We start from the raw sequence: 20,188 nt of genomic DNA on the forward strand, positions 1-20,188 counted from the left end.
ATTGCTGCACCTATGACTAGATTGACCCAGAAGGGTGCTCCTTTCAGATGGACCGAGGAGTGTGAGGCAAGATTTCAAAACCTCAAGACTACTTTGACTACAGCCACAGTGTTGGTGTTGCATACGGACTCGGGGACTTATATTGTGTATTGTGATGCATCACTTATTGGTCATGGCATTGTGTTGATGCAAGACGGTAGGGTGATTACCTACGCGTCTCGACAGCTGAAGACCCATATCCAGTCCACGACTTGGAGTTGGCAGCCATTGCTCATGCATTGAAGATCTGGCGACATTTTTTGTACGGAGTTCCTTGTGAGGTCTTTACCGACCACCGGAGTCTACAACATCTGTTCAAACATAAAGATCTTAACTTGCAGCAGTAGAGGTGGTTAGAGTTACTTAAGGGCTATAATATAACCATTCTATATCATCCTAGAAAGGCCAATGTGATGGCCGATGCCTTGAGTCGAAAGTCGGAGAGTTTGGGTAGTCTAGTATATTTACCGGTAGCTGAGAGGCCATTAGAATTGGAGGTTCAGTGTTTAGCCAACCAGTTTGTTAGATTGGATATTTCGGAGCCCAGTCGAGTTCTTGCTTGCGTGGTTTCTCGGTCTTCTCTATATGACTGTATCAGAAAGCGTCAGTATGAAGACCCCCATTTGCTTGTCCTCAAGGACACGGTTCAGCATGGCGATGCCAAGAAGGTTACTATCGGGGATGACATTCTGTTACGGATGCATGGCCGATTATGTGTGCCAAATGTGGATGGTTTGCGTGAGTTGATTCTTCATGAGGCCCACCCTTTGCGGTACTCCGTTCATCCGGGTGCCGCTAAGATGTATCAGTACTTGAGGCAGCACTATTGGAGAAGGAGGATGAAGAAAGACATAGTGTTGATACCCAATTTTGCACTCATATTTTTGCAAATAAGCATATATGCTTTCAAAATATTAACTTGCATCATTATTTAATTTACAATATTTATGCAAGCATCTTCTATAATTTTCCATAATTTTTAGAGCTTTTAAATTGATTTTTTGTATTTAAATTGCTTGAATAATTATTAATTATTCCTTCAAATTATTTTGGGATGACTCAATTACCTAAATCCTTATTTTTCATCTATAATATTTTCTTCAGGTATTTTACTCTATTTTTTATAATTACATTAGTATTTTCAGGCTATTTGCAAAATCTCGCAATAATAGCCTATATTTTACAATTGTATTGCATTTGTCATCTTATTCAGGGTCAAAATAATATCTTAAATTTTTATAATCTTATACTATTGTTTTAAGTATTATTTTGCATAAACAACATTTTTATAATTTATTTAATTATTTTATTAAAATATTTATTCCCTTAATTTCTTATTTAAAAGAGCTGGCCCAATTTTAAGTTATTTTCGGACCAGACAAACCCAAATCCCTGGCCCAAAACCTCAAGCCCAATCCCAAGCAACCCTGCCCAGTCCAAAACCGACCCAGACCACCTTAAACCACAACCGTTGATCAAGAATGATCAACGGCTCAAAACCCTCTACCCCTCTTCTCTTATAAACCAATCCCTAAACCCTAGAGACCATTGTCTCTGTCTAGCCGCCCTCAAATGCTCCTCCCCCACCAAAAACCCTAATTGCCGCCTTCTCCAAATTTTCTCCTAATCCCGGCTACAATGGGATTTTTCTCTTATTTACTTACCATATTTGTGTGTTTCCGCTACTGGTTGATTCTCCATGGTATCACATAGTACTTGACTAAACATGGCAAGTACTACCTCTCAGATTCTATCCGAATGAGTCCTATTCCTTGAATTTGGACTGTATTTCATCTACACGCGTCTGATTCTACACTGTGTGAGTCCGATTTTGTTTGGACTTTGCTGATTTGCACTTTACCTAAAGAAAACTAGGGTTTACCAGATTTTCTCTCTTAAATTGATTTCAAATTGATTTGCATGTTTCTTTTCCTTGTTTGGTGCTTAATTTATTCTGTTTCCTTATATGTTTGCTCGATTCTTGACTACTATATAAACTCCCTCATTTTCCCATTTTGGGGACCGAGGAAAAAATGGAGATAATCTCACTAAAATTTTGAAGCTTTGCTTTGTTAATTCCTTCATTATCTTGTTCTGTTTTTTGTGTTGGCCGGCTAAAAACCAAGGCCACTAAGAGTCTGTTGTTTGAACTTTCTCTTGGTACGAGCAATGCCCGGGGTTCTTTCGAAGCTTTTGGGAACTTTGACACATCGAGGTTTCTCGGTTTTTGTGGATCTTTTGTTCTTTATTGTTGTCCGTTTAACTAGTAAGCCGCTTGACTTTTGCAATTTCATCCCTATGTGTCTTTGATTTACATGTGTTCTCACTTCTGAAATCCATGGCTTAATGTGTTTTCTGGATTCCTTTTGGTGCACGATTCTGTTAATTCTACTCAGTTCTAAGTCTCTTAAGCATTTGACTTCCTCCTAATGCTGCTAGTCCTGAGATTGCCTAAGTCTAACTTGGATAATCTGACCCTCTTAAGTTTCATTTGGCCACTATATTAGTGCCTGAATGTTCCCTAAAACATGCTTATTTGCTTTGTCCTTAATCTCTTTAATGAATGCTTCACACTTGTGCTAGAACTTCCTGTGTTAATTATGACATGTTCCCCTGCTATTGTGTCACTCAGCATGATCCCCATACCCTATTAGTGATTGACTGAGATCTTAACAGCTACCTCAACTTGTTTTCTCTACCCTGTTTTAACCATTTTGTTTTATGGAATAACTTAGATCTTCTTTAGTTAATTAGTCTATTGTGTCAATCCCAGAATCCCTACATGTGCTATTTGGTATGAACTTGCTACCTCACACTGCTCTGAATCTCTGCAATGTTTGTCTTGCATGTACAATGTGTTTCAATTGTATTAAGACCATTCTCTATGATCTTTCTTATGTGCCAATATGTTCCCCAACATGTCTATGGTTCATCTAATATCCTGTTCTTTCAGTGATTATTTGGCTTGTCACAATGTGCATCCCCCATCATGTCTAAACCACATATGGTTTTGCCATAATGTGTGCTCCCTATCATGTCTCAATGCATTCATGTTTCTTGATGAGAATTAATATGTCTATCTTATTGATGCTAAGATGTATACTTAACCTAAATTGGACTTCTTAGGTCTCAACCCGTTTGTGTTAATTTTTGTCAAACTTTACAAACTTGTTCCTCCCTCTAATTTCCCCAATATGGGTTTGTTATGTGCTACTTTGCTAAATGTTGAAGTTCTACTGAACAAAGTCTTGTGATATGCTTGATTCGTTGTTTTGCATCCTCAACTTGGCTATGTCTATTTTAAGTATAAGTGTATCACCTAACTTCTCTCCCTCGATCACTATCCACCTTCCTTACTTACTACTTATGCTATTCCAAATCCTTCATTCCTAGCCGGCTGTAAGCCAAGGCTATCTAGGTTCTATTGTTCGCCTCCCTAGTGTGAGCACTGCTCGGGGTCCAATTGAGGCCTTGGTGAACTCTAGCACACTAGGGCTTGGTCCTTAGACACTCCCTTAATCTCAAAACTGTTCCTATTCACTCCATTTCCCCTGTTATATGTTGTGTACCTGAATTGATTTCTTCAAGTGATGCAACACTTGGTGATGTGGTTAAGTAAACTGATTTTGGACTCCTCCATGGATCCCTGAGTTGTACATTGAATGTGGCTCTTTGTTTACGGCCTGGATACGCCATGTAAGAGTTATTGAAGGTCCAGGTAATGCTGGATATTTGTTTGTTTGGGCCTGCTATGGGTCAATTATCAGTGTTATGTAAGGGTGGCATGTGGGCCGGGGCCGGTCCTAAGTGGGCTTTGCGGGCCCGGTCCTAAGCGGGCCGGTCCTAAGCGGTCCCGGGCTTCGCGGGCTTCTTGTTGGAATCGGCCCGGGACCGGGACCACGAACTAACGGTCCCAGGTTTAAGTGGGCCGGTCCCTGGCCTAAGCGGGTGTCAAGACCCGAATTTCCCACCTTCGGACCGTGATGGCGCCTAACGTTTCACTTGCAAGGCAAGCCAACGTTAGAATAATATTAACCGTTTTTAAAACAATTTTTAAATTTATTAATAACAAGGAAGCAAATGCGTAAGCAATTTTGAAATATCCATAATAATAACGGTGTCTAGATACCATCCCACAATTGGTGTCACAAGTGCACGAGCTTCTAGAATAAATACAAATAAAGGTCTGAATAAAATAACGCTATCTGGAAATAAACACACAGCTAAAGTACAATAGACGGGGACTTCAGAATTGTGAACGCCATGCAGTTCTACCTCAAGTCTCCTCTGATAACTGAAATCCGAGAAAGTCTATGGTACGCCGCTGGAACCAACTCCAAAATCTGCAAAAGAAGTGCAGAGTGTAGTATCACTACAACCGACCCCATGTACTGGTAAGTGCTGAGACTAACCTCTACAAAGTAGTGACGAGGCTAAGGCGGTTCACTTACATTAACATGTATGCAATATTAGTAACAACAACAATAATAGGAATAAATCATGTAATTCATTTATAATAATTGAAGACAACTCAGCAGTTATAACCAATTAGCATTTCCATTATTTCTGTTGCAGCGTGCAACCCGCTCTGACAATATATCCACATTCAGTTCTGTTGCGGCGTGCAACCCGCTCCTCCAACATATTCATTTTAATCAAGTCTGTTGCGGCGTGCAACCCGATCCTCCAATATTAACTTTTTAACAAGTCTGTTGCAGCGGTGCAACCCGATCCTCCAATATTGACTTTTAATAAGTCTGTTGCGGCGTGCAACCCGATCCTCCAATATTGACTTTTAATAAGTCTGTTGCGGCGTGCAACCCGATCCTCCAATATAGACTTTTAATAAGTCTGCTGCGGCGTGCAACCCGATCCTCCAATATATTCATTATAATTAATCATGTTGCGGCGTGCAACCCGCTCCTCCAACATTTTCATTTACCAATTCTTATAGAAGAAATTTTCCCAATAAATGTAACAATTAATATAAAATTACAAGACAACAAGCATACAGTAATTATGGTTTAATTATGAAGCAAACAATGACAAATAGCAAATTATTTGGAAATCAGGGAGCAAATAGGCAGTTTAATATTTATTATGCTAAATGTCAAATAACAATTAAGGCACATAATTCAAATAGCATGTAACAATTAGGCAGGAATTCACGAATTTATATTTGCAAAGAATAAGAGAGAAACAATTATTATAATAATTAATTTATGATTAAAAACCATTTGTGATTTTCAAGTAAGCAGATAAACAATTAATTTGATGATGTACAGACACTCGTCACCTCGCCTATACATCGTTTACATGCAATTCACATAACAAACAATTTGAGGGTTCTGTTCCCTCAAGTCAAGGTTAACCCCGACACTTACCTCGCTTTGCAAATTATAATCAATTATTCAACCACAACTTTTCCTTTTAAATTTTCCTTCGAAAGCTTCAAATCTATTCACAAACAATTCAATATATTCAATACTAATCATAGGAATTAATTCCATATGAATTTACAAATTTTCCGGATAAAAATCTAAAATTCATTAAAATATTCGGCAGTGGGTCCCACATCTCAAATCCCGGAAAAACTCACGAAATCCGAACATCCGTTCTGATACGAGTTCAACCATACCAAATTTGTCTAATTCCGATATCAAATGGACCTTCAAATCTTAATTTTTCGTTTTTGGAAAGTTTTACAAAAATTCCAATTTCTTCCATCTAAATCCGAAATAAATGATGAATATAGACATGGATTTGTGAAATACAATCACTATATAATAAAAAAACACTTACCCAGTCTGAAATCGTGAAAAACTCCTTTGAAATTGCCCCTAAGCAGAGTTATAATTTAGGGTTTGTGAAAAATGGAAAAAATCCTATTTTTGGTTCTGTTTTAAGTCACAGGGGTCATGCCTTCTTCGCGTTCGCGCTGAAGGAATGATCGACCCTCCCCCAGGTGTGCCTAACACTATGCGTTCGCGAGGAGATGGTCGCGTTCGCGAAGGGTAATGCCCCCATCACTTCGCGTTCACGACCAAGCCTTCGCGTTCGCGAAGAAAAAATATCCAGCTGCCCAGTTTACTCTTCGCGTTCGCGAGAGTACCTTCACGAACGCAAAGAAGAACATGCCAGAACACCTGCTGCAGCAAAATACCAGATTTTCAAAGTCCAAAACATCCCGTAGCCTATCCGAAACTCACCCGAGCCCTCGGGGCTCCAAACCAAACATGCACACAAGTTCTAAAATATTATACGAACGTGCTCGCACAAACGAATCGCCAAAATAACACCTAGAACTACGAATCAGACATCAAATCAAAGGAAGTTTTCAAGAAAACTTTAAAACTTATATTTTTACAACCGGACGTTCGAATTACGTCAAATCAACTCCGATTCTTGCCAGATTCGGCAGACAAGTCATAAATATTATAGTGGACCTATACCAGGCTCCGGATCAAAAATACGGACCCGAGGTCAATAAATCAAACATCAGTAATTTCTTAGAAATCATTAAGCTTTCAAGCTTTTAATGTTTCATCAAAATTCCATAACTCAGGCTAGGGACCTCGGGATTCGATTCCGGGCATAAGCCCAAGTCCCAAATCACAATACGGACCTACCAGAATTTTTAAAACACTGATCCGGGTCCGTTTGCTCAAAATATTGACCAAAGTCAACTTAGTTGAGTTTTAAAGCTCTATTTCCCATTTTAATCCATTTTTCACATAAAAACTTTCCGGTAAAAAGTACGGACTGTGCACGCAAGTCGAGGAATAATAAATGGTGCTTTTTGAGGTCTTAGAACACAGAATTACTTATTAAATTTAAAGATGACATTTTGGGTCATCACATTCTCCACCTCTAAAATAAACGTTCGTCCTCGAACGGAGTTAGAAAAAAGTACCTGAGCTGGAGAAAAGGTGTGGATATTTACTCTGCATGTCCGACTCGGACTCCCAGGTAGATGTCTCTACCGACTGACCTCTCCATTGCACCCGAACTGAAGCATAACTCTTAGACCTCAACTGTCGGACCTGTCAGGCTAGAATAACCACCGGCTCCTCCTCATAAGTCAAATCTTTGTCCAGTTGGACTGAGCTGAAATCTAACAGATGGGACGGATCACCATGATATTTCCGGAGCATAGACACATGGAACACCGGATGAACCGCTGATAAACTATGTGGTAATGCAAGCCTGTAGACTACTTCACCCACCCTTTCAAGAATTTCAAAGGGTCCGATATACCTAGGGCTCAACTTGCCCTTCTTTCCGAACCTCATTACACCTTTCATAGGTGAAACCCGGAGCAATATCCATTCTCCAACCATGAATGCAATATCATGAACTTTACGGTTGGAATAACTCTTTTGCCTAGATTGAGCTGTGCGAAGTCTATCCTGAATAATCTTGACCTTATCCAAGGCATCCTGTACCAAATCGGTACACAACAACCGAGCCTCTCCCAGTTCAAACCAACCAACTGGCGATCAGCATCTACTTCCGTATAATGCCTCATATGGAGCCATCTGAATGCTCGACTAGTAGCTATTATTATAAGCAAACTCCGCAAGTGGTAAGAAATGATCCCAAGAAGCTCTAAAGTCTATAACACAAGCGTGAAGCATATCTTCCAATATCTAAATAGTGCGCTCTGATTGTCCGTCTGTCTGTGGATGAAATGCTGTACTCAACTCCACCCGCATGCCTAACTCACGCTGTACAACCCTCCAAAAATATGAGGTAAACTGCGTACCTCGTTCTGAAATAATAGACACGGGCACACCGTGAAGAAGGACAATCTCACGAATGTAAATTTCAGCTAACCTCTCTGAAGAATAGGTAATTGCCACTGGAATGAAATGGGCTGACTTAGTCAACCTGTCCACAATGACCCAAACTTCGTCAAATTTTCTCTGTGTCCGTGGGAGCCCAACAACAAAAACCTTAGTGATACGCTCCCACTTCCACTCAGGAATTTCTAACTTCTGAAGCAAACCACCAGGTCTTTGATGCTCGTACTTAACTTGCTGACAATTCAAACACCGAGCTACATGTGCAACTATATCCTTTTTCATTCTCCTCCACCAATAATGTTGCCACAAATCTTGATACATTTTAGCGGTATCTGGATGAAGAGAATACCTGGAACTGTGTGCCTCTTCAAGAATTAATTCATGAAGCCCATCCACATTAGGCACACAAACCGTGCCACACTGTGTCCTTAAGGACAAGTAAATGAGGATCATTATACTGCCTCTCTCTGATGCGCTCATATAAAGAAGACCGAGCGACTGTACAAGCTAGAACCTGACTGGGTTCTGAAACATCTAACCTCACGAACTGATTAGCCAAAGTCTGAACATCTGCAGCTAATGGCCTCTCACCAACCGGAATATACGCAACACTGCCCATACTCATAGCCTTTCTACTCAAAGCATCGGCCACCACATTGGCCTTTCCGGGGTGATAAAAAATGGTGATATCATAATCTTTCAACAACTCCAACCATCTTCTCTGTCTCAAATTAAGATCCTTTTGTTTGAACAGATACTGGAGGCTAGGATGATCAGCAAATACCTCACACGAGATACCGTAGAGGTAATACCTCCAAATCTTCAGCGCATGAACAATGGCTGCCAATTCTAAGTCATAAACAGGATAATTCTTCTCGTGAACTTTCAACTGCCGCGACACATATGCAATTACCTTGTCATCTTGCATTAATACTGCACCAAGCCCAATGTGAGATGCGTCATAATATACCATATACGATCCTAATCCTATGGGTAATACCAACATTGGCGCCATAGTCAAAGCAATCTTAAGCTTCTGAAAGCTCAACTCACACTCGTCGGACCATCTGAATGGGACACCTTTCTGGGTCAATCTGGTCAATGGGCTTGTTATAGATGAAAACCGTTACACGAACCGACGATAATAACCTGCCATACCTAGGAAACTCCGGATCTCTGTAACCGAAGTAGGTCTAGGCCAATTCTGAACAGCCTCAATCTTCTTAGGATCCACCTTTATGCCTTCTGCCGACACAACATGTCCCAAAAAGGAAATTGAGTCTAACCAAAACTCACATTTTGAAACTTTGGCATATAACTGATTATTCTTCAAGGTGTGAAGAACACTTCGAAGATGCTGCTCATGCTCCTCTCGACAGCTGGAGTAAATCAGGATATCATCAATGAATACATCCACACAAGAATCCAAATAAGGCTTGAACACCCGATTCATCAAATCCATAAATGCTGCTAGAGCATTTGTCAACCCAAATGACATCACTAGGAACTCGTAATGCCCATACCAAGTCCGAAAAGCTGTCTTAGGGACATTAGATGCCCTAATCTTCAGCTGATGGTAACCAGATCTCAAATCAATTTTTGAAAATACCTTGGCACCCTGAAGCTGATCAAATAAGTCATCAATTATTGGCAGCAGATATTTGTTTTTTATAGCGGCCTTGTTCAACTGCCGATAGTCTATACACATTCACATCGAGCCATCTTTCTTCTTTACAAATAATACTGGTGCACCCCAGGGTGAGACACTGGGTCTAATGAATCCCTGATCAAGCAAGCCTTGTAACAATTCTTTCAACTCTAGCGGGGCCATACGGTATGGTGGAATAGAAATGGGCTGAGTGCCCAAAGCCAAATCAATATAGAAGTCAATATCTCTGTCGGGTGGCATCACCAGCAAATCTACAGGAAATACTTCTAAAAATTCACGAACAACTGGTACTGAGTCCATAGAAGGGACATCCGCACTGGGATCAAGAATATAAGCCAAATAGGCTAGACATCCTTTCTCTATCATACGCCGAGCTTTCATATAAGAAATAACCCTGCTGGCAGAATGGCCAGTATTTCCTTTCCACTCTAATCGAGGTAACCCCAGCATAGCTAGGGTCACTGTCTTGGCATGACAATCCAATATAGCATGATAAGGAGACAGCCAATCCATACCCAAGATGATATCAAAATCTATAATATCAAGAAGTAGAAGATCCACACTAGTTTCAAGATTACCAATAGTAACCACACATGAATGGTGGACATGATCTACTACCACAGAGTGTCCCATCGGTATAGATACACACACAGAAGCACTCAAGGAATCACAAGGCACAACCAAATATGAAGCAAAATAAGAGGACACATAGGAATAAGTAGATCCTGGATCAAATAGAACTGAAGCATCTCTATGGAAAACTGGAATAATACCTGTGATCACAGCATAAGATGACTCAGCCTCAGGCCTAGCTGGAAAAGCATAAAACCTGGGCTGGGCCAAACCATTCTGAACTATATCTCTGGGATGGCCTCTAACTGGCTGGCCTCCACCTCTAACGGTCTGACCTCAATCTCTAATGGCCTGACCTCCACCTCTAAATGCCTGACCCCTACCTCTAGCTGGCTGAGCAGGCGGTGAAGCAACCGATGCCGGTATGATGGCACGAGAATCTTGCCGAGATCTGTTACTCTCCAATCAGGGCAATACCTCCTGACGTGACCAATGTTCCCACACTCATAACACCTATCCTGATGTCATGGCTGCTGAAGCTGAAGCTGACCCAAATAGGCCGGATAACCACTGTAGTAACTCTGGAGTGGTGGTGCACTGATAGGAGCTGAATGTGCACTGAATATTGGCTGCCTAGAGTAAGGTATAATAGGATCTTGACTCCCTGAAGCATCAGGAGATACATGAAGTGCTGAATGAAACGGTCTAGAAGGATGACCCCTACCAAAATTACCCAGCCTATAAACGAGGCACCACTGTAACCACCGAACTAACGAGGCCTCTTATCGGACCTCTGCCCTCTTTCCTGTGCAAGAACCATTTCGATCCTCCTTGCGACATTAGCAGCCGCTTGAAAAGAAATCTCACTTCCAGTCTCCTTGGCCATCTGAAGTCTGATAGGGTGAGTGAGTCCCTCAATGAACCTCCTCACTCTCTCTCCCTCCGTAGGTAGTAAAGGGAGAGCATGACGGGCCAAATCCACAAAACGGGACTTATACTGAGTAACAGTCATACTGCCCTACTGTAGATGCTCGAATTGCTTGCAGAATTCCTCTCTCAGTGTGATAGTAAGGAACCTCTCCAGAAATAGCTGAGAGAACTGTTCCCAGGTAAGTGCAGGTGATCCGACTGGTCGGGTCAATGCGTAATCTCTCCACCACCTCTTGGCAGAACCCATCATCTGGAGTACAGCAAAATCAACCCTATTGGTCTCAACTATACCCATGTTCCGCAGCACCTCATGACAGCGTTCAAGATAATCATGTGGGTCCTCAGAAGGTGTACCACTGAAGTGAACTGGAAAAAGCTTAGTGAACATGGTAGGTCTATCACCGGTCTGTGTCGCAATAACTGGCTGAACTACCCCAACTGGCGAGGCTGCTGGAGCCTGATTCTGGGGAGCCATTTGCTCTGGAGCGGGAGTAGTGGGAGTTTGTGCTCTTCCCCCAGCCTGTGAGACGGATGGTGCCACTGGAAATGTACCATTCTGGGCCACACCCTCCATAAGATTCAGCAATCGGACTAGAGCGTCCTGAAGCACTGGAGTGGCTATGAATCCTTCCGGGACCTGAACTGGTCCAACTGGTACATTCTGAACTGGGACCTCCTCGTGAAGGTCTATCTGAGGTTCTTCAATAGGTGCAGCTGCTTGAGCTCTGGACTGAGCTCTACCTCGGCCTCTAGCATGACCTCGACCTCGACTTCTACCCCTGGCCATAGTTGCCATCGGGGGTTCTGGTCCCTGTCCATCGGTAGAGGTATTACGTGTTCTCACCATCTGTGATAGAAAAAGAGTAGAATGGTTCAATCATCGATGATAGAATAAAATCGCACGATAGAATAAGAAATGAGTGATATTGTTGCTAAACTTCATAGCCTCTGATAGATAAGTCCAGACGTCTCCGTACTGATCCTTCAGACTCTACTAAGCTTGCTCGTGACTTGTGAGACCTATGTAACCTAGTGCTCTAATTCCAACTGTCACGACCCAAATTTCCCACCTTCGGACCGTGATGGCGCATAACACTTCACTTGCTAGGCAAGCCAACGTTAGAATAATATTAACAGTTTTTAAAACAATTTTTAAATTTATTAATAACAAGGAAGCAAATGCGGAAGAAATTTTGAAATAATTCATAATAATAACGGTGTCTAAATACCATCCCAGAATTGGTGTCACAAGTACACGAGCTTCTAGAATAAATACAAATAAAGGTCTGAATAAAATAAAGATATCTGAAAATAAACACACAGCTAAAGTAAAATAGACGGGGACTTCAGAACTGCGGACGCCATGCAGTTATACCTCAAGTCTCCTCTGGTAGCTGAAATCCGAGCAAGTCTATGGTACGCCACTGGGACCAACTCCAAAATCTGCACAAGAAGTGCAGAGTGTAGTATCAGTACAACCGACCCCATGTACTGGTAAGTGCTGAGCCTAACCTCGACGAAGTAGTGATGAGGCTAAGGCGGTTCACTTACATTAACATGTACGCAATATTAGTAACAACAATAATAATAGGAATAAATCAGGCAATTCATTTATAATAATTGAAGGAAACTCAACAGTCATAACCAATTATCATTTCCATTATTTCTGTTGCAGCGTGCAACCCGCTCTAACAATATATCCACATTCAGTTCTGTTGCGGCGTGCAACCCGCTCCTCCAACATATTCATGTTAATCAAGTCTGTTGCGGCGTGTAACCGGATCCTCCAATATTAACTTTTTAACAAGTCTGTTGCGGAGTGCAACCCGATCCTCCAATATTGACTTATAATAAGTCTGTTGCGGCTTGCAACCCGATCCTCCAATATAGACTTTTAATAAGTCTGTTGCGGCATGCAACCCGATCCTCCAATATATTCATTATAATTAATCATGTTGCGGCGTGCAACCCGCTCCTCCAATATTTTCATTTACCAATTTTTATAGAAGAAATTTTCCCAATAAATGTAACAATTAATATAAAATTACAAGACAACAAGCATACAATAATTATGGTTTAATTATGAAGCAAACAATGACAAAGAGCAAATTACTATGAAAATCTGGGAGGAAATAGGCAGTTTAATATTTATTATGCTAAATGTCAAATAACAATTAAGGCACATAATTCAAATAGCATGTAACAATTAATGCAGGAATTCAAGAATTTATATTTATAAAGAATAAGAGAGAAACAATTATTATAATAATTAATTTATGATTAAAAACTATTTGTGATTTTTCAAGTAAGCAGGCAAATAATTAATTTGACGACGTATAGACACTCGTCACCTCGCCTATACGTCGTTTACATACAATTCACATAAAAAAATTTAAGGGTTCTATTCCCTCAAGTCAAGGTTAACCCCGACACTTACCTCGCTTTGCAAATTCCAATCAATTATTCAACCACAACTTTTCCTTTTAAATTTGCCTCCGAAAGCTTCAAATCTATTCACAAACAATTCAATATATTCAATACTAATCGTAGGAATTAATTCCATATAAATTTACAAATTTTCTGGATAAAAATTCGAAATTCATTAAAATATTCGATAGTGGAGCCCAGTCTCAAATCCCTGAAAAACTCGCGAAAACCGAACACTCATTCCGATACGAGTTCAACCATACCAAGAAGAAAGATCCAGCTGCCCAGTTTACTCTTCGCGTTCGCGAGAGTACCTTCGCGAACGCGAAGAAGAACATTCCAGAACACCTGCTGCAGCAAACTACCAGATTTTCAAAGTCCAAAACATCCCGTAGCCTATCCGAAATTCACCCGAACCCTCGGGGCTCCAAACCAAACATGCAAACAAGTTCTAAAATATCATACGAACTTGCTCGCGCGATCGAATTGCCAAAATAACACCTAAAACTACGAATCGGACACCAAATCAAAGGAAGCTTCCAAGAAAACTTTAAAACTTATATTTTTACAACCAGACGTCCGAATCACGTCAAATCAACTCTGATTCTCGCCAAATTCGGCTGACAAGTCATACATATTATAGTGGACCTATACCGGGCTCCGAAACCAAAATACGGACCCGAGGTCAATAAATCCAACATTAGTAATTTCTTAGAAATCATTAAGCTTTCAAGCTTTTAATGTTTCATCAAAATTCCATAACTCGGGTCCCAACTCACGATACAAACCTACTGGAATTTTTAAAACACTGATCCGGGTCCGTTTGCTCAAAATATTGGCCAAAGTAAACTTAGTTGAGTTTTAAAGCTCTATTTCCTATTTTAATCCATTTTTCACATAAAAACTTTTTGGAAAAATGTACAGACTATGCACGCAAGTCGAGAAATAATAAATGGTACTTTTCGAGGTCTTAGAACACATAATTACTTATTAAATTTAAAGATGACATTTTAGGTCATCACAGCGGGCCCAACGTATACTTTCTACTTTTTAAATTTTTTTATACAAGTTAGAGAAAAAAATGGTAATAAAAATATCTAAGACAATTCCTTGTAAATTATATTATAGAATTGTCACCTAAATTTTTTATTTCAAATTTAAAAACAAAAATATTTTAAAGAGATAAGCAATGCGTTATAAGATATATATAATATACTATATATACATCTTAATATATATCTTAAGATGTATACCAGGCAGTCATTTTCTAATAATAGACTTTTGCCTACTATTAGTCCTAATTATAATAGGCATTCATTTTCCAATCATAGACTTTTACCTGCAATTCAACATATTTCTCCTGTTGAACCAGTCTATGGACCAGCTCGAAATCGTGCTACATCTTTACACACTATTTCTACTAAAAGTGATAAGCCTGTTGAAAGGGTTAAGATTAACCATCAAATAAATATTGTTCAAGATAATGATAATATTTCTGATAAGGATATTCCTTCTGCATCCGAAATGAATTTCAACCCCAATGATGTTTAATGATTCCACACCTAATAGATTTTAGTCCAGGGTCACAAGCTAGAAAACATGTTCAAAAGGATTTTTTTTAGTAATAAATGGAGCCGATTTAAAACTTGGATTTTTGATACTTATAGTAAAGAAGATTTAAATAATATTTCTCAAGAATTTTATGAAACTTGTGCTTTACATAATCAAATTATGTATTTTGTTCCTTGGTTTATAACCACTTATTTACCGCTTTACATAAAGGTTTTAGAAAGATCTTATAAAGATGGAAGTGGTAATATTACTAAAGCCATATACACACCTCAAGCACCTTTTGTTTTACCTAATAATACAGGTATTACATTTACTGCATTTCAAAAAATTATTGATGAAGATGTTGCTGCTGTCAGCATCGCAGAAATTAATAATTTGATTTCTCAAAATAATTATTTAAGTTTATATGTTAAAGTTTTGGGTGACCATATCAGTTCTCTTGATAAAAAACTTAATGAATTAACAATTTTGATAAAGGAAATGAGTACTAGCAAGAAGATAACTAATATTCCCTCTACTTCAGGAAGCAAATAAGAAGCTCAAATTGTTCTTACTCATGTTCAAAGACCCCCTGAGATTCAGGATTTTAAATTCGAATCGTTAAATGATTTAGAACAACTTCTTGATAAAAAGTTATCTGGTTTAAACATTAAACCTATTGATTTATCAAAACAATTTGCTGATAAATTAGATACCACTTCTGATTATAAAGATGAAGTCTGGTCAGAGTTTAATAAACTTAGAGGTTATCCCAAAAAGAATAGTAAGAATGCTGATAAACCCAGAATGCAAACTTATTATTATAATCGCCCTACTCCTCAAGATGTGTTAATAGAAGAACAAGATTGGAATCAGACTAATACGTCTTATAGTGGTTCCGAAATTTATGAATGGAATCTTGATGGTTTAACTGATAGTGTCACGACCCAATTTTACCTATAGGTCATGATGGCACCCAACACTACAGCTAGGCAAGCCAACTAATAAGTTAAACGTACATTGGTTAAACTTTTATTCCAAGAAAATAATAAAATACCAATTTCTACCAATGTGTGTGCCAAGACCCGGTGTCACAAGTTCATGAGCATCTAGTAGATTATACAAAAAGGCAGAACGGCTCAAAAAAGCAGCTCACCACTATGCCTCGGGATGACGTGGGTATGTGATGATAGGTCCTCCACTAGTACCTATCTCAGATCCTGCACAAAAAGTGCAGCAAGTGTAGTTTGAGTACGTAAACAACGTGTACCCAGTAAGTATCAAGCCTAATCTCGAAGTGGTAGAGACGAGATGGCCGACTTTGACACTCACTAAGGGTCAATAATAATAACTGAAATAAAATTAGTATACTTAAATCAGCATGATTTATAGAATTTACAATAACCTATTTAATCAGCAGAAATAATCAAATTTCCTTCAAATGTAACAATTCTCAATATATTAATTAAATTCCCTCAATTCAAATAATTTCCAATGTATCAATTAAACCTCATTCACCGGAGTAAAAATTAATTCCTTAACAAGCAAGAACAATAATTCATTAAATTCCAAGGATTTTCCAATTTGTTAATTAGCTTCACAAGCTGAAATAAATTATTAAAGTATCATGTAATTATTATTATTAAGCACGATTTCTGCCGAGGACGTACGGCCCGATCCAGAGTGTCGTGTACACTGCCGAGGGACATGCGGCGTGATCCATAGATGCATCTATCCTGCCGAGGCGTTCGGTCCGCTCCACAAGAAAGGAGGACATTTTCTTATGTGCCTCCGGAATGAGAGTATGTTTATTATAAGATAAATTTGGGAGGAGAATAATTTCTTTTAACAATTAATTGATTTAAACAAAAATTAAGCATATGAGATTTCCATCCTTTAATATCTTTATCAAACAATTCACAATATATTCATATATATCAATTAATATTAATTAATCAAAGAATACAATTTACACAAGTAAGGCATGCTTTGAGTCCTAAACTACCCGGACTTTAGCATTAATAGTAGCTATGCATGGACTCTCATCACCTTGTGCGTACGTATCCCCCACAATGTAGCAACAATTGTTTAATCTTAATCACCTATGAGGTAATTTCCCCCTCATAAGATTAGACAAGAGACTTACCTCGTCTTGCTCCAATTTAATCCACTATAAGGCCTTTTCCACGATTATCCAACTCCGTCTGGCTCGAATCTAGCCAAAATAATTCGATACAATCACTAAATATTATAGGAATCAATTCTATAAGAAAATACTACATGTTTAAGAAAAGATCCCGAAATTAATTAAAAATTTGCCTGCGGGACCCACATCTCGAAATCCAGCGAAAGTTATGAAATACGATAAATCATTCAATTACGAGTCCAACCATACCAGTTTCACTCAAATCCGACTCCGAATCGATACCGAAATCTCAAAATTTCGTTTCTACGAGATTTCTAAACTTTTCCAAATTTCAATCTCAAAACACTAATTAAATTGTGAAAACAATGATATACTTGTATATGTAGACCAAATCCGAGTTAGAATCACTTACCCTAATATTTTTCCCTTGAAAATCTGCCAAAAGTCGTCTCTACTCAAGCTCAAGTTCGTCAAAAATGGCAAATAGGACGAATGCCCTCTTTTTATAAAATTGCCCAGCAGCCTTCGGAACTAGTCCTCGAACTGGACCTCGATCGCGGCTTCGATCATAGGCTCGAGCCTGGAACTAGGTCATGGCCTCAATCAGGGCATCGAGGCTGGGCCTTCGATCATAGCCTCAATCATTGCATCGAGCTTGAGCCTTCGATTGTGACCCTCGATCTTGGGTCTCGATCCTGGCCCTCGAGCCTTGCCTTCGACCATGGCCCTCGAGCTGGACCTTCGATCATGGCCCTCGAGTTGGACCTTCGGTCATGGCCCTCGAGCTGGACCTTCGATCATGGCTTCGATAAACAAGCTCGAGCATGTGCCTCGTCAAACCTGGGCTCGATACCTGGGCTTGATATCTGGCTCAATATCTGGGCTCGATCACAGCCCAGAATGTGCAACAGAAGAGGAAAAATTGCAGCAGCTTTTTAACTCAAATGTTTGATCCGTTAACCATCCAAAACTCACCCGAGGCCCTCGGGACCTCAACCAAATATACCAACAAGTCCTAAAACATCATACGAACTTAGTCAAACCTCTAAATCACATCAAACAATGCTAAAACCATGAATCATACCCCAATTCAAGCTTAATGAAACTAAGAGTTTTCAACTTCTACATTAAATGTCGGAACCTATCAAATCAACTCCGATTGACCTCAAATTTTACGCACAAGTCATAAATTACATAACGGAGCGATGAAAATTTTCGGAACTGGATTCCGACTCTGGTATCAAAAAGTCAACTCATCGGTCAAACTTCCAAGTGTTCCGGTATCACCTCAAACACTTCCAAATCCCGAACCAACCATCCCTGCAAGTCATAAATCATTACAAGCACCTACGGGAAGTTTTATTTTAGGGAACGGGGTTCTAAAAGTTAAAATGACCGATTGGGTCATTACATTCTCCACTTCTTAAACAAATGTTCGTCCTCGAACGGGTTTAGAATTGTACCTGAAGTGGTGAATAAATCTGGATATCTACTCCGCATGTTTTCCTCATCCTCCCAAGTCGCTTCCTCGACTGGTTGGCCCCTCCACTAGACTTTTACTGCAGAAATCCTCTTGGATCTCAACTAGCGAACCTGTTTATCAACAATGGTAATTGGCTCCTCTTCATAACCCAAGATATTATCTAGCTGAACTGTGCTGAATTCTAACACATGTGATAGGTCGGCATGATACTTCCGGAGCATAGATACGTGAAAAACCGGATGAACTCTCGATAGGCTGGGAGGCAAGGCAAGCTCATAAGCAACCTCCCAACTCGTTTCAACACCTCAGATGGGCCTATAAACCTTGGGCTCAATTTGCCCTTCTTCCCGAATCTCATAATTCCCTTCATCGGTGAAACCTTCAAGAGAACATTTTAACCTACCATAAATGATATATCACACGCTTTCTGATCCGCGTAACTCTTTTGTCTGGACTGTGCTGTACGAAGTCGCTCCTGAATCAACTTTACCTTTTCTAAGGCATCCCTTACCAAATCAGTACCATATAACTTAGCCTCACCTCGCTCAAACCATCCGATAGGTGAACGACATCGCCGACCATATAAAGCCTCAAATGGAGCCATCTCGATGCTGGATTGGTAACTGTTATTATAAGCAAACTCGGCTAAAGGCAGAAAACAACCCCACTGACCTCCAAAGTCAATCACACATGCCCTGAGCATATCCTCCAAAATCTGAATTGTCCTCTCTGACTGTCCATCGGTCTGCAGATGAAAGGCTGTGCTGAGCTCTACACGGGTCCCCAACTCACTCGGTACTGCTCTCCAAAAATGTGAAGTAAACTGAGGGCCTCTATCTGATATAATGGAAATTGGCACACCGTGCAACCGAACTATCTCCTGAATATAAATCTGGGCCAACCTCTCTGAAGTATACGTAGTCACAACAGGAATAAAATGTGCCGACTTGGTCAACCTGTCAACAATCACCCAAACTGCATCAAACTTCCTCAAGGTCCACGGTAACCCAACTACAAAATCCATAGTAATTCGTTCCCATTTCCACTCTGGCATGGTCATCTGCTGGAGTAGGCCACCTGGCCTCTGGTGCTCATATTTAACTTGCTGGCAATTTAGACACCGAGCTACATACTCAACTATGTCCTTTTTCATTCGTCGCCACCAATAATGTTGCCTCAAGTCACGATACATATTAGTAGCACCTGGATGAATAGAATATCGAGAATTGTGTGCCTCTTCCAGGATCTTTTTCCTCAGTTCATCCACATTAGGAACACACAGACGATCCTGGAGTCGTAGAACACCATCTGCACCAATAGTGACTTCCTTGGCACCACCTCATAGTACCATTTCACGAAGAACCACCAGGTGTGGGTCATCATACTGGCGAGCCTTGATCTGCTCAAATAGTGAAGATTGGGCCACAACACATGCAAGAACTCGGCTGGGCTCTGAAATATCCAGCCTCACAAGTCTGTTAGCCAAGGACTGAATATCCGAGGCTAATGGCCTTTCCTCTGCTGAAATGAAAGCCAAACAACCCATACTCTCTGCCTTTCTGCTC

Source organism: Nicotiana tabacum, chromosome 15 (assembly GCF_000715075.1).
Source record: "Nicotiana tabacum cultivar K326 chromosome 15, ASM71507v2, whole genome shotgun sequence".
NCBI lineage: Eukaryota > Viridiplantae > Streptophyta > Magnoliopsida > Solanales > Solanaceae > Nicotiana > Nicotiana tabacum.